General features: G+C 42.9%; 1 pseudogene; it reads left to right on the plus strand.

Annotated features, from left to right (window-relative positions):
• The first annotated feature begins 15,290 nt into the window (after window positions 1-15,290).
• LOC123815539 lies at window positions 15,291-15,736 on the plus strand (annotated as a pseudogene).
• The last annotated feature ends 866 nt before the right edge of the window (window positions 15,737-16,602 follow it).

The raw sequence follows: 16,602 nt of genomic DNA on the forward strand, positions 1-16,602 counted from the left end.
GGAGCCTTGGGGCGATGCGTCGTGTCCTTGGAGTTAATCTAAACCAGGATGTTCTGTACCTGACCTGAAGGGGTGTGCAAACTTTCTTGAACAAAGACTCTCATCGTGTAGCAAGCATTCTATTTTTAGAACATCTCACTATATAATGACAGGAGTTTTCAATAAACTTGCCTTTTGCCACCAGAGCAACTGGTCGCTCTCTCTTTTCAGTCCGTCACTGCGCGTCTCGAACCCACTGCCTCGCTGGCCGCGGCAAGTGGCGCCCGAACAAGGGACCGGAACCAGAGGTCTTCGGGGGGACCACCAGAGTCCTGAGATTGACGACAGCAGAGCCTGACAGGACCGCTGCTACAGGGGCCCAGTAAGTATACGAAAGAAAAAGAAAAACGAAAGTAGCAGGGAGTAGACGAAGAGAGCTAATAAAAATGGGGGTTTCACTTTCTACCGAGAGGGAACTCTTTGAGCAGGTATTATGTTCCCTATTGAGGGGACGGGGAATTTCCATGTCGAAAGGGCAAATCCATCACTTTGTAGATTTCATTCAGCAGATCTGCCCGTGGTTTCCGGAAGAAGGGACTATAAATATAGATACGTGGAAGAAAGTGGGGGAGCGCATCAAAGAGCATTATCAAACTAATGGTCCTGAGAAGACACCTGTAGATGCGTTCTCTCTTTGGTCTCTTGTTCGAGACTGCTTAAGGGGGGATTCTGAGCTTGCCAAGTGGGAGCGCAGCACGCGGGGCAGTCTCCGTGCTGCTCGCTCGGCGGAGAATCTATATTCCCCAACACCTCCGCCCGACCGCACCCCCCTAAAATGGGAACCGCCAAGTATGATCAGTCAGAAGTGAACTTATCGGAGAACCGCGGGTTCCCGGTCCAGCAGAAGTTGATTGGGGGGACCTTGCTGAGCAGACAGCATCGTATCACCCCCCTCAGGAGGTGTTCCTCGCCTCGGCCGAGGATGAGAAGCCGGCCGGCGAGGCGGATCCAACCCTGAAAGAATTATTGTCTGTGCTTAAAGAATTAAGGGATGAGCGAGTTCAAGAGGGCGTGAAACCGTTAAGAGGTAAACGGGTGGGGTCCGCGCAGTCCGCCCGGAGGATTCAACCCGGCGGCGGGTCCGGCCGTGCCAGCGGCCCGGCGGATCTTTCCCGCTTCCCCGTGCCTCCCGGTCCCTCCCCCGCCCTTCCTCCCCCCGCCACCCGGCGGGTGCGTGGGGCCGGGCGGGCGGGGGCCGGGGGTGGGGTCGCCGGGGACCGCCCCCGGCCGGCGACCCGGCCGCCGCAGGGCGCATTTCCGCCGTGGCGGTGCGCCGCGACCGCTCCGGGGACGGCTGGGAAGGCCGGGCGGGGAAGGTGGCTGGGGGGGGCCCCCTCGCCTCGCCCCCTCGTGGGGGGGGTCGGGCGGGGGCCCGCCCTCCCGAGTGTTACAGCCCCCGGCAGCAGCGCTCGCCGCATCCCGGGGCCGAGGAAGCCAAGACCGTCGCCGCGCTCGGCCCTGGCAGTTAATTATCATTCCCACCTCGCTGACACCAACGGGCGTTCTCTACCAACAGGGTGTTTTGCAATGGCTCCATGGCTCTGCCACCCCGCGGAAAGCCCTTCTTTCCTACCCTACCCTGGTGGCGGAGCGCGTTCAACAAGGCCGTAAATTATCTGTACAAGTCCTGGGCAGGGATCCTCCCACAATTATTATCCCCTATACTGCAGAGCAATATTCTTGGTTGATGAATTTTAATGACTCCTTTGCTCTTGCCTTTGAAGGGTTTGCAGGTGAAATAGCTCATCACCTCCCGCATAACAAGATTCTACAGTTCGCGCACGTTGCCTCTTTCATTTTTCCTAAGGTTGTCGTCAGTGACCCCATCGCAGGAGCCATTTCTCTCTTCACTGACGGCTCCTCTAATGGCAGAGCATCTTTAGTTACTCCTGATGAAACTTTTGTATGGTCCACCTCCTTTTCATCTGCACAGGAAGTTGAGCTCTATGCAGTATCCCGCGCGTTGGAGCTTTTTCAGCAGGCAATCAATCTTTACACTGACAGTCAATATATCGTTCAGTGCCTTATCTGTCCTTGAAACAGTCCCTCTGATCCATACTCACAACCCTACTATTTTCCAATTATTCCTTACAATTCAATCCCTCCTTCAATCTCGTTCTTCCCCTTGTTTTGTCGGACATATTTGAGGTCACTCCCGGCTCCCTGGTCCTCTTACGCAAGGTAACCATTTTGCTGATCTTCATACACAAGTCTATCTATCACAGGTACAGCAAGCTACGGATTCTCATGCCCTTCACCATCAGTCAGCCCGCTCGTTACGATATCAATTCCGCTTGACCAGGGATGCTGCAGGACAGATTGTCAAGTCATGCTCTTCCTGTGCTCCCTTATCCCCTGTTCCTCATTTTGGCGTCAACCCTAGGGGCCTTCGCCCTAACGATCTCTGGCAAATGGATGTAACCCACCTTCCCTCCTTCGGAAAACTTCAATATTTGCATGTTACGATTGACACCTGTTCTCATTTTTTATGCGCTACACCCCTTCCCGGCGAAAATACCCGTAACGTTATTCTTCACCTCCTTTCCTGTTTTACCGTTTTAGGAACCCCTCGTGTACTGAAAACTGATAATGCTCCCGCCTATGCCAGCCGTACTTTTCACAATTTTTGTCTCTCTTTTCGAATTATTCACAAAACCGGTATCCCTTATAATCCACAGGGCCAAGGACTTGTTGAACGTGCCCATCTTACTTTGAAACACCAGCTTACTAAACTAAAAGGGAGGAGATGGTATGATCCTCGGTCCCCGAAATTACTGTTAGCCCATTCCCTTTTCGTTTTAAATTTCCTCACTCTAGATACCGAGGGCGCTCTGCAGCTGACCGTCATTGGAGCCCACATATGAGTCAATACCCACAAGTTTATTGGAGAGATCCCTGTTGACGGGTCACGCCATGGCCCAGACCCAGTATTAGTATGGGGGAAGAGGGTATGTGTGTGTTTTTCCTACAGACGCTGAGACTCCTCGTTGGCTGCCTGAACGCTGTGTTCGTCATGCACCCAGTCACTTGGGAAGACAACGAGTTCATTCCAGTTTATGTCAACAACACCCAGGTACTGGGCACCCCTTCCGTCGGACACGTGATACCAGTGAGTGCGATGGTCAATTATTCAGGCATATCTACTGACGCAGCCGCTTTGCTTCTCCACCTCTCTGGCAAACTGTACTCTTATTCAGAGGTATGAGGACTGGGACAGTGACTTTAGTAATGGGACTCACTGGGGTGTTGATATGCTGTATTTGAAACGCAACAATACCTCCGCCACGATTGGCGTAGGAACTCCCCCTGCTGACATTCCAACTTGCAGAAGTCGGACCCCATCGCCCAGCCAATGGGGACCGGCCTGGAGGATTTGCCATCTCAATCAAACAGTTTGCGACCAAGGGGTTTGTGACTGGAGTGACTTTCGCAACGGCTCGTTGCGGCCTCAAAATCTTCTCTACGGAATTTGGACCAAAAACAATAGAACCTATCAGACTATGTTGTGGAAAGCTGTGGCCTCTCTTCAGTATATTACCTTAGCAAAGAGAGCGGTCCAGTGGATGCACATAGGAGCCCAGGACGCCATCTCTTGGTCTGGAAATCAGAAGAATGTTTCTGTGATAGCTTGTGTGCCCGACCCTTTCGCGTTCATTGCTGGAGACTTGCAGGTCTCTCATAATACTGTATATAACCTAACCTGTGATCAGTGCTATCTAACTAACTGCCTTAATTTATCTATGAATGTTAGTTCATTTGCTGTATTGAAACAACCTTCTTTTGCCTTTGTACCTGTTAACCTTTCCACCCCTTGGTATGAGGACCCTGGTTTTGCTATCATCCAAAAGGTTAATGACTTAATGTTGGCCCGCACAAAACGGTTCGTAGGAATGCTCATTGCAGGAATATCTGCCTTAATTGTCCTAAACAAGAAAAGGGGGAGATGTGGGGGAACCAAGCCCCCAGGAAGGGGTCAAGAGTTAGGGTCCTGCATTGTGAGAATGATGCTTGGGCCTGTTCCTTGGCCTCGGGGAGGTGACCTGACATTACCCCGGCCTTGTTTGTTATCGGATTGTTCCCAAGAGAAGGACGGGGAGGTGCCGGAGCCTTGGGGCGATGCGTTGTGTCCTTGGAGTTAATCTAAACCAAGATGTTCTGTACGTGACCTGAAGGGGAGTGTAAACTTTCTTGAACAAAGACTCTCATTGCGTAGCAAGCATTCTATTTTTAGAACATCTCACTATATAATGACAAGAGTTTTCAATAAACTTGCCTTTTGCCACCAGAGCAACTGGTCGCTCTCTCTTTTCAGTCCGTCACTGCGCGTCTCGAACCCACTGCCTCGCTGGCCGCGGCATCAAATGTTTTTTCCACATCTGTTGATATGATCATGTCATTTTTGTGTTTCCTTTTGTTTACATGATGTGTTATGTTTATTGATTTGTGAATGTTGTACTATCCTTGCATCCCTGGGATGGACCCCACTTGGCCATGGTGTATGACCTTTTTAATGTATTGTTGGATGTAGTTTGCCAATATTTTGTTGAGGATTTTAGCATCTATGTTCATCAGCAATATTGGCCTGAAGTTTTCTTTCTTTGTTGTGTCTTTATCTGTTTTGGAATTAGGATGATGTTGGTTTTATAAAGAATTTGAGAATCTTCTCTCTTCTTGGACTTTTTGGAATAGTTTGATAAGGATAGGTGTTAACTCTTGTTTTCTTTTTAAGATTTTATTTATTTATTTTTAGAGAGGGAAGGGAGGGAGATAGAGAGAGAGAAACATCAATATGTAGTTGCTGGGGGTTATGGCCTGCAACCCAGGCATGTACCCTGGCTGGGAATCAAACCTGCAACACTTTGGTTCGCAGCCCACACTCAATCCACTGAGCTATGCCAGCCAGGGCAGGTGTTAACTCTTTCTTAAATGTTTTGTAAAGTTCTCCTGTGAAACCATCTGGTCCAGGGCTTTTGTGTGCTGGGAATTTTTTGATTACTGCTTTGATTTCACCAGCTGTTATCAGCCTGTTTGGGTTTTCAGCTTCTCCTTCATTCAGTTTTGGAAGATTATATTTTTCTAGAAATTTGTACATTTTACCTAGGTTTTCAAATTTCTTGGCATATAGTTCTTCATAGTAATTTCTTACAATCATTTGTATTTCTGTGGTATCTGTTGTAATCTCTCCTCTTCCTCTTTCATTTCTGATTGTGTTTCTTTGGGTTGTCACTCTTTTTATCTTGTTGAGTCTGCTTAAAGGCTTGTTGATTTTGTTTATCTTTTCAAAGAACCAGCTCCTGGATTTGTTGATCCTTAGAATTGTGCTTTTAGTCTCTATGTCATTTAATTCTGCTCTGATCTCGGTTATTTCCTACCTTCTATTGGCTCAGGGCTTTGTTTGTTGTTGTTCCTCCAGTTCTTGTAGCAGTAAGGTTAGGTTGTTTATTTGAAATGTTTGTATCATTTTTAGATAGGCCTATATCATGATGAACTTCCCTCTCAGGGTTGCCTTTGCTGTGTCCCATAGGCTTTGGGTTTCTGTGTATTCATTTTCATTTGTTTCCAGAAACTTCTTGACTTATTTCTTTATCTCATTCTTGACCCATTCATTGTTTAATAGCATGCTATTCAATCTCCATGATTTTGAGTGTCTTTGAGTTTTTTCCTTGAGATTGGTTTCTAGTTTCAGGCCCTTGTGGTCAGAGAAAATGCTTGATATGATTTTAATTTTCTTGGATTTGTTGAGGCTTGTTTTGTATCCTATCATGAGGCCTATCTTTAAAAAATGTTCCATGTGCATTTGAAAAGAATGTGTATTTTGCTTCTTTGGGATGAAAGATTCTATATGTATATATCAGTTAAGTGCATTTGATCTAGGGAATCTTCCAATGCTGCAATATCTTTGTTGGCATTTTGTTTGGAAGATCTGTCCATTTTTGACAGTGGGTTATTAAAAAACCCTACTATAATTGAGTTGCTGTCTATATCCTTCTAGATGTCCTCAAAGATTCTTATTATATATTTGGGTCCTCCTATGTTGGGTGCATATATATTTGCAATGTTTATGTCTTCTTGGTGGATTCTTCCCATGGGGGTATTATGAAGTGTCCTTCAGTGTCTGTTTTTATTGCTTTTGTATTGAATTCTATTTTGTCTGATATAAGTATTGCTACCTGAGCTTTTTCTTCATCTCCATTTGCTTAGAATATTTTTTCCCACCCTTCATTTTTAGTCTGTGTATGTCTTTTTTTCTTAAGTGAATCTCTTGTAGGCAGCATATGTGCAGGTCATGTTTCCTTATCTATTCAGGTACAATATGTCTTTTTATTGGAATATTTAATCCTTTTACATTTAAGGTTATTATTGATAGGTACTTATCATTTTTTCTCTTTTGTACCTGTGTTCCTCTGTCTCACTTTTTTCTTCCTCTTCTTACAGCATTCCCTTTAGCATATCTTGCAGTGCTGGTTTGGTGGAGGTATTCCTTCAGCCTTCTTCTGTCTTGGAGACTGTTTATTTCACTTTCCATTTTAATTGACAGCCTTGCTGGGCATAGCAGTCTAGGTTGCAGGCCTTTGGTTTTCATTACTTGGAATATTTCTTGCCATTCTTTCCTGGCTTGCAGTGTTTCTGTTGAGAAATCAGCTGCTATCCTTATAGGAGCTCCTTTGTATGTTACTTAGTGTTTTTCCCTTGCTGCTTTTAAGTTCTTTGTCTTTAAAACTTGGCATTTTAATTATGGTGTGTCTTGGAGTAGGCCTCTTTGAGTCCATCATATTTAGGACCCTCTATGCTTCCTGAACTTGCATTGCTTTCCCCCTCTCCAGTTAGGGGAATTTTCTGTCATTATTTTTTCAAACAGGTTTCTATCTCTTTCTTTTCTCTCCTTCTGGTATTCCTATGATTCAAATATTCTTATGTTTCATGTTGTCTTTCAGTTGCATTAAGCTATTTTCATTTTTTTAGTCTTTTTTCTTGCATGTGCTCTGCCTGGGTATTTCTTTCTTCCTTGTCTTCCAACTCACTAATTCAGTCCTCTGCTTCATTCACCCAGCTTGTAATTCCTTCTGGTGTGTGTTTTATTTCAGAAATTGTATACTTTATGTCTTCCTCATTGTTATTTATTGCTTCTATTTCCTTTTTCATACTGTTGTAGTTTTCAGTCAGTGCTTTATAGTTTTCTGTGAGTTCCTTGAGCATCATTATAACAATTCTTTTGAATTCTATATCTGATAGTGTGCTTACCTCCATTTCGTTTAGCTCTTTTAGTGGGGAGTCTTCCATTCCTTTTGATTGTAGGTTCTTTCTTTGTTTCCCCATTTTAGATGACTCTTTTTGTTTGCTTCTGTGTTTCCTGGTGTTCAGCTTTGTTAGCTGTCTTCATAGGGTGAACTTCTATGGTAGGAGTTCTGTGGCACTCAGTTGTGTGGTTTCTTTGATCTCCTTGTCTAGATGCTCTAGGGTTTCCCTTTTTTTTTCCATTTGAGTGGGCTCTCTTGTTGTACTTGGGTTTAACCTGTTGATGGTTCCTATGTTGGTAGGTTCTCTCTGCCAACGGGTTTACTGGTATTCACAACTCCCACCTTATTTTGTATGTGATCTGGAGCAGGGTAAAGACAGAGTGGATTATGACAGCAGTAGAGTATCTATGGGATTTAAAGTACCAACAAGTGGAGAAAAGATAGGAGATCCTTTGGAGAAGTACAGCAATAACTGATATTTCATCCAACTAGCCAGTTTTTTAAAAAGGTACAAAAGAGGTAAGATTCTTGTTAGAGTGGAAAAAAGAATGAGAGATGACTCCAGAAAGCAGAGCACTTATGCTAGATTACATGGTGAGATATAGTGAGAGTAAGGAATAGAAACTTGGCATAGCGTGTGAGAGAATGAAGTTCCACAATGGTAATAAAGCTCAGAAAGATAGTAAAATGGACCAAGACCAGGGAAGAATGCTGTGTGGGAATGGGAACAACAATAATATAAAAATAAATATATGATCTGAATAAAAGGAATAAAGAGTAAAAGACCAAAAGCAAAAGAATAAAAAGTAAAAGACATACAAATACAAGTGAAGTGAAGGAAGAGAAATTAAAATGCAATATGAAAGGGAGAACAAAAAAATAGTCAAACAAATGAAACAAACAAAACTAAGAAAACTAAATGGAAGGAAGAGAAATAAAATTAATAAAATAATAATAATAATAATAATAATAACCAAAAAATAAAAAGTAAAAAATAAAATGCAAGTTCTGTAGGATAGTAAAGTGAATTTTGTCTCAGTTGTTGGCATTAGCCTTCTGGATCTGTCTTGATACTTTCACAGCTCTGGGTCTTATTGTCTTACACTTGGAAGAAAGAAAGAAAAAAAACGCCTCCTGTTGACTTTGAACCCACCAAGCAGGTTCTGCTGGTCTTCCTGGATGTTGCAGGTAGAGGGGGACTGGGCTCCATTTTTTTTTCCTTTCCTGTGGTTCTGTGTTAGGGGCTCAGTCTGAGCTCCAATATTCTCAGGTGTCCAACCTCCAGCCCAAGCTCTCAGAGCACTGTGTGACCCCCCTCACTGTCCATATGCACTAGGCCAGCACCATTAATACACCTTGTTGTGCTACTCTTTGATTAGTCCATGAGGTGCACCGATTGGGAGCAACTCACGCCCCTCCTCCCTTTTTGCTGGCCTGGGCACTAGGCATTTGTAAAGTCCCTTCAGGGCAATTTAGTTCCCCTATTAATTTAAGTCTCTCTGGGGACTCCTACCCCTCTGAGCCACTGCTGCCCCACTTTGATCAGTCCATGAGGGGCCCTGATTTGGAGCAAATCATGCCCCTCCTCCTTCCTCTTTGCTAGCCCTGCTGAAGCATGAGAGTTCCTTAATCAGTGGCCGAGCCCTTTTTTTTTTAAGTAAATTTATCTTATTTATACCCACTGTTCTTAACAAGCCCCCAGCTTTGCACGCAGCCCAACTTCTTCATCCATGTGGAGACCATCTGGGTCAGGGTCCATCATGGTACCACTCTTCTTCCATCTCCAGGTGTCACCCAGCTCCCCAGTTTCTCTGGTACTGTCCCAGCCAGCGATCACAGTCCTAGCAGGGGAACACTGCCTCTGTGCATCTCCCACTGCATCTTTATTCCTCCAAGCAACTTCAAGCATCCAGGTCTTTCCTGGTGCAGGACTGCATTCCCTGCTCTGGGAGGGGGAGGGGTCCGAAGTTACAATTGCTGATCCAGCTCTCTTTCAAAGTTCCTGCAGCAGCCACTGTTCTGGCACCAGGATCCAGGCCATGGACCACAGCTGCCTTGGTCCCCACGCAGGTCCCAGGGAACTTTCCGTCCCTACACAAACTCCTTACTGTCTATTTTTCAACATCCTCTGCAATCTTTGGCTTCCAAACTTCACATAAGCTGGGATTCTGTTGGCTGTTCACTCTGTTCTTCAGAAGATTGGCTAGGTGTTCCAGCTGGGCACAGGGAGAAGTGGGTTCTGCCCCCACCTACTTCACCACCATCTTCCCTAAATGTTTTTAAAATAATTTTTTCTGAAAGATTTTATTTATTTATTTTTAGAGAGAGGGGAAGGAAGGGAGAAAGAGAGTGAGAGAATAATTGATACGTGTGAGAAACGTTAATCAGTTGCCTCTTGCACATGCCCCAACAGGGGACTGGGACCACAACGCAGGCATGTCTAATACAAGAGATTTTATTAAACTTGACAAAACAATTCAAAATTTCATTATAAAACATAAAATACAAGAAAGAAACCAAGAGAGTTTTCAAAAGAAGAAATAAAGGAAAAATGTTCCTGCCAGATGTGAAAACATGACTAATCAGCATACATTACATGATACATTACACACAGCCTAACAGTGAAATATTGGCACCTAGTTGGACACATGAAACAATGGAATGAAACTGAGATTCCTAGAACAGTCACAATGGAAAGTTAGATCCTTGTCACACATGATACAAAAATAAGTTCCTTGTAGAGTAAAAGTATCTATACAAATACTTAAAAGTATAGAAGTACAATTTATAAAACTGGGGTAGAAAAGACCTTAAAGAAGATACAAAGCACAGAAATGATGACTATGATAAATCTGAATACATGTAAATTTTAAACTTCTATACAAAAAAAATACTATAAACAAGGTAAAAAGGTGAGAGAATATATATATACATGTCTACAAAGGGTTTATAATCAGATACGTATTTTCTTTAACTTCTTTAAATCAACTTTTAAAAATAGACAAACAATCCAGTGGGTAATTAGACAAAGGATATGAACATCTCTATATCATACAAATGGCTTATTAATAATATAAAAATATTTTCATCTTTAGTAATAATCATAGAAATTAATTAAAACATCTATGATGCAACATTTTATCTTTCTCAGATTGATTTTCTCTGTTTGGCATATACCATTGAAAAGAGAATAAATTGATGCAGGCTTTTGTCAGAGGGTGCATTTTGGCAAGTATCTATTGTTATTTTTAATGTACAAACCTAGAGTAGAATGCATTGTCACTGGTCAGTATTCACCCCCACTTCACTGTAAAAGGAATTCCCATGTCCATCCATAGCCATGAGACTTCCAGGGCTTCCTCTTAGCCAAGAATACATCCTGTTTGTAAGACTTAAAATTTCAAGTACTGCCTTGACATCTTACAGCCTTAATGAGCCCCAAAGATCTAATTGTGAGTTATCCTGCTGTCAACAGATGTACCCCACCCAAACCACAGGGAAGTTTCCCTACCCAGCTAGGTCCACTGTCGGCCAGACCAGCTGCATCCCACATGGTTCTCAACCAAATGGGTTTCACCTCTCTCCTGGCCTATGGATTATTTAAACAAGTGAATCACACCCTCCCATGGGAATAAGGGAGCACCTCACCCTCTTGTTGCTACAAAGGCAGTCTTCCACAGCTCTGCTGGCTCACCCCACATCTCTCACCTCCTCCACGTGGTACTTTCCCAGGCTGGGAGTAAATGTGACTAACAAAGTACTGTCCATTTCACCTAGCCAGTCATTGTGTGTTTGGCCATCTCATACTATTCAACAACAGGGTAAAAGGGAAGTATTCAGAACATATCCCAGCCTCATAGACATTGGGCCAGGCCATAAGACATTCATCCTCTCCAAGCAGCAGCATTAAGGGGTATATTAGTTTGCTCCAGCTGCCATAACAAAGTAACACAGACTAGGTGGCTAAAACAACAAAAACTTAATCTCTCTTATTTCTGGAGACTGAAACTCCAATATCCAGGTATCAGCAGGATTGGTTTCTTCTGAGGCTTCTCTCCTTGGCGTGTAGATGGTCATCTCCTGTGTTCTCATGTGGTCATCCCTCTGTGTGTCTGTGTCCTAATCTCTTCTTCTAATAAGGACACTAATCGAATGGAAATAGGGTCCACCTCATTTTACCTTAATTACCTCTTTATAAAGACCCTTTCTTCAAATACAGTCACATTCTGAGGTCCTCTTAAGAGGTGTGCACACTGGAAAACACTTGCAATTGGGAGAGACACAGAGGTGCATAGCAGATTCACAATGCAGCACTCTGTGTATTCCTGAAAAATTGGAAGCACTTTAAATTTCCTCAGTAAGGACCTGTCAAAACAGAAGCAAACACACAATGTGAGACCATGCAGTAATGAAAAATAATTGGAACTTCTGCATTTAATGTTAATGCATTGTGTATTAACAAGCTTAGCTCTTGAATAACAATACACAACATGACTCCATTTATAAAATAAGTAAATGAACACATTAGGTACAACTATAGAATGTTTTTATGTCCACAAAGAGCTGTGTATATGCACAGAACAAAGGTTTGGAAGTTTGCTCACTAAAAAATTAAAGAATTACTTCCATTGAGGGAAATTGGTGATCAAAAGAAACTTCTGCTTTGGCTGGGTGGCTCAGTTGGTTGAAGCATAGTCCCATACACCAAAATATTGTGGGTTTGATTCCTGTTTAGGGTACATACCTAGGTTGTGGGTTCAATCCCTGGTCAAGGCACATTTTTGATGTTTCTCATACCAATCTCTCTCTTCCCCACCCCCTGCCTTCTTCTCTCTCTAAAATCAATAAACATGCTCTCAGGTGAAGATTGAAAAAATAATAAATTTTTTAAAAAGGAACTTCTACCCAACATGAGAGTATTTAAAATAAATGAAATAAAGAAACTCTCCTGGAAAGTGAGTGGAAGAGCTCCGTGGACCCTCCCTTAGTAAAAGAGTCATAACTAGTATGGATGAGAAAAAGGGGTTGTAAGGAAAGTAACCTCACAGAGTGATCTGATCATAAATTCCCAACTGGGCAGGTCATGGGAGGTATTCATGCCCCATTATAACTTCTTTAGTAAAATGCTTTAAGCCTGCCCTGTCCTCTGTTCTTGTGCATCTAGGTGAACACATCTTTGAAATACTAGAAGTAATACCCCTCAGAGTGGGTAGTAACCCTCAAGAGAGCACATAATCTTGTTAATCATCCTGTAATCCAATCCCCACCTTGCTTTTTCCAATCCTCCTTATGTCCTCCTCTTTAATTTCAAATGCATGAAAGAAGCTACAAAGCTGTTATTCATGGGAGCACTTACAATCTTGCTCCCCAGCATATCTTGGCTCAAATAAACTCATAAAAATTTTCTACAGGTTTGGATGTTTCTTAGGTCAACTCTAGAGAAAATTATATATTAACAAAAACAAAAGTTCAACCACTTGAAGTCTCCAGAAATAGTTCTAAGGCCATAGAGCAAATGGATAAACATTTATTCAAGAGAATGTACTAAATCTTGGCAACAAGAGAAATAGTCTGTCCTCTATTTCAGTGTCTTTGATTATATTTTGCTTGTTTCTTTGTTTTGTTGACAGTGTCCAGAGGGGAGAGAAGAGGGAATTTCAGGGGAGAATGGGAAGGGTTTATGGGAACAAATTTAAAGGACACATGGACAAAAACTAGGGAGAGAGTGGTAATGGGAGGGAAGTGGGGAAGGAAGGGTAGGTGGGCTGGAATGGGAGTAAAAGAGAGAAAACTGTACTTGAACAATGATTAAAATAAAAAAATGCAAACTAAAAAAAAAAAAAGAAATAGTCTATTCCTTTTGAGCCATGGAATACTCCTACCCCTCCCTCAGCTTAGTGTGACTATTGCAGCTAAATGGGTAATGAGGCCAAGAAGATGGGATTCCCTCTACCCCACCTCCCCGCCAGGGAACACATAGCTTCCTGGGAGGGCAGGACCACCAGCATTTGCATGCCCCAGCTCTGTGTTGCAGAAACTCTATTCCAGGCAAGCAAGTCAAGAAGTCTGAGTCTGCCTCTCGGTGCTCACTTCTAGGGCAGAAACTCCCCTATGGGAGTGGTAGAGGGGGGACAGGGTAGGAATTCCAGGTCCCAACCACCCTCATCCCTTACCAATATAGGGCAGAATTTCTACACTAGAAGAAGAAACCCAGGTAGATGAGGGGCTGCTGCTCATGTTTTATGTCTGATCACAGAGCAGGGTATCAGTCTGAGAGAAGCAGAGTATTCTTCTGGCCACAGGTTCCAGAACAGTGGCACAGTGTCATCATGGAGCGGAAGCATGCCATATGGATAGAGCACTTTGTGATGATCCTTAAGGGGATAGATTTTATTTAGAAAAGTGACAAGGCAGTTCAAGCATAAAGGCATTGTTTAAAAAAAAACAAGAGAGAGAGATTTGGTGATAAGTAACTAAGAGCAGAGTGGGACCTCTATTACAGCAATGAATGAAACAACACACAGGCTAGAAATTTAACAAAGGGGATCACTGAAACAGACACTAGAACCATCCAGGGTCTGAACAAGCTCTAAAGAAAGGCCCTAAAGATTATGAAAATGCTTAACTTTCATTGAGTCAGACTGTTGGAGCAAGGTGCTGTTGAAAATAATATAATATTCAGCAGTGGGGGCAAACAGTTGATATCTAGTAATACCAATAAAGGAAGATCAGCCAGAAGCTTAAAAGTAAGATCACAGAAGGAGATAAAGAGAGTCCAACTAAAAGCACTGCCACCTGTGACCATGCCCAAGGCTATGCCTCTTTGTAGTGACATCACAGAATGTACACTACAAAGGAATGCACTGCACTTAACTCATCCAGCCAAGTCACCATACAAATAAAGAAACAATCTGACAAGAACAAGCTTGGGGCCAGGTGGCTAGGGGTTGGGGTCAGTATCCAGACTACTGGAATATGTTATCTGAAATATCCCATTTTCAACAAAAATTATGGAATGTGCAAGAAACAAAACAAAACAAAACAAAAACAGAAAAATGGGACCTATATGCAGACAAAAAAAGCAAGTAACAGAATTACCTTTGAGGCAGCTAGATTTTGGTTTTAGCAGATAAAGACCTCATAGCAGATATTATATTTGTGGAGTGATTTTTGACACCCCCCAAAAAAAATCATGTTAAAGTTTCAATGCCCAGTATCTCAGAATGTGACCATATTTGGAGATAAAACCTTTACAGAGACCATTAAAGTAAAATGAAGTTCTATAGTGGCCTAATCCAAAATGATTGGTGTCCTTGTAAGAAAAGGGAATTAGGACACAGACATGCACAGAGGGACAACCATGTGATGTCACAGGGAAAAGATGGCTATCTACAAGTCAAGGAGAAAGGCCTGGAACAGATCCTTCTCTCATGGAACTCAGAAGAAACCAATACTTCTAATATCTTGATCTTAGACTTCTAGCACCTAGAACTACGGCAAAATGAATTGCTGTTGTTTAGGCCATCAGTTTGCAGTCCTTTGTTACAGCAACCCTAATGAGCTAATACAAATATACTCAAAGAACTAAAGAAGCCCTGACTAGTATGGCTCACTTAGTTAGGGTGTCTCCAGTAATCTGAAAGGTCATGGGTTGGAGTCCCAGTCAGGGCACATGCCTAGGTTGTGTGTTCTGTCCTGGCTGGGGAGCATATGAGAGGTCCCCAGTCAGAGCCCATATAAGAGGCAAACTATCCAAACATCTATCTCACATCAATGTTTCTCTCCCTCTCTCTTCCTCCTTTCCCCTCTCCCTAAAAATCAATAAGCATGTCCTACAGTGAGGATAAAAAAAAAAAACAAAGAACTATAGGAAACCCTAATTAAAGAATTAAAGAGGCTTGGCTCTGGATGCTGTGACCCCACAACTTCACAGTGTTGATCTTGCTCATCCATCCTCCACACCTCCAGAGGCAGTACAGCTGATCCTTGTCACGGGTGGGATGCTCTGAGTAGCTGCTACCGGCACAGGGTCCTGGTATAAGGTCAGCTGCACCATAATCCAGCTCACTACTCTCCACTACAAGGCCTACTATGGAGGCCACTTAACTACCGGTTTTGCCCTAGGTTGCTGTACCAAATGGCCTTTCTACCCAATCATGACTGCTCACAAGTGTCCCAGGGGAGGCCATTTGATGGAGCAGCTAGGCTCCTGTGATCCACTGCCCAAAAGTCATGGAGAGAAACTCATTGTTCTCAACATAGACGGGATCTGGCATTAGATCAGCTGTGGGGCCCACTTCTGTAAACCTGTGGAAAAGCTTCAAGTTCTTTATGGCTTTTTCTGTCTGCATGCCATGATGATCACAAATGCTAAGAGACTGCCATGGAAACGAGTATAAGAAATCCTCTTAGCATCTCCAAAAACAGATACAGAGACTACCAAAACAAAAGTGAGCTGACTTCAATGAGCAAAGCTGTGAAAACAAGGTCAAAGTCCTCTTAAAATACTTGTGCAAAGCTATTAGTTTTATTAGATTTAGAGGTCAATAAAAGACACTTCTACATCATTCATGTTCTCCTGGCCTGGGTCTAGGTGCTAATTAGGTATTTCATCCTTTATCTAGGGAAACACAGTAGCTGTGGGGTAGGTGGACTTTTGGGTTGGGTCCTGGGTCTCTTATACAACTTTACCATCTGCTGCCTCCCAAAACTTCCCTGTTTCAAAGTCCTCAACCAACATGTCCAAGGCCCATTCAAGTAATTTCTACCTTAATCATTTATGGTCATCCCACCAGTTCAAGAATACTGTTACAGCCCTGGCCATTGTTGCTCAGTGGATTGGAGTGTTGTCCCATAGACCAAAAGGTCGCCGATTCGAATCCGGATCAGAGCACATACCCAGATTGTGGGTTCTATCCCCAGTGCATAGGAGAAGGCAATCAATCAATGTTTCTCTCTCTCTGCCTACCTCTCTTCCTCTCTTTTCTAGAAGCAATGAAAAAGTGTCCTCAGGTGAGTATTAAAGGAAAAAAAAAGAACACAGTTACTTTGTTCATTGTTTTCATAATTGCAGATTTATATTTCCTTGCTTAACACATAATCTCAAATTTACAAAGGTAGATTTATTATGAGCTTTTAGGCTGTAATAGTCTACTTTTCATAATGAGAAACTGAAAAAAGCTAATATTGTAAAGTGCCTACATGTATTCTAGGCCCTATAATGCAAAGTTATTTGTGAGATTTATAAGGTATTACAAAAGACAGAAAGGATTATCTCCATTTTATAGATGAGTAAGCTGAGGTTCAGAGCTGGTAACTTGCCCAG

This window comes from Phyllostomus hastatus, unplaced genomic scaffold, assembly GCF_019186645.2.
Source record: "Phyllostomus hastatus isolate PE091 unplaced genomic scaffold, TTU_PhHast_1.1 phas_contig_195, whole genome shotgun sequence".
Lineage (NCBI taxonomy): Eukaryota > Metazoa > Chordata > Mammalia > Chiroptera > Phyllostomidae > Phyllostomus > Phyllostomus hastatus.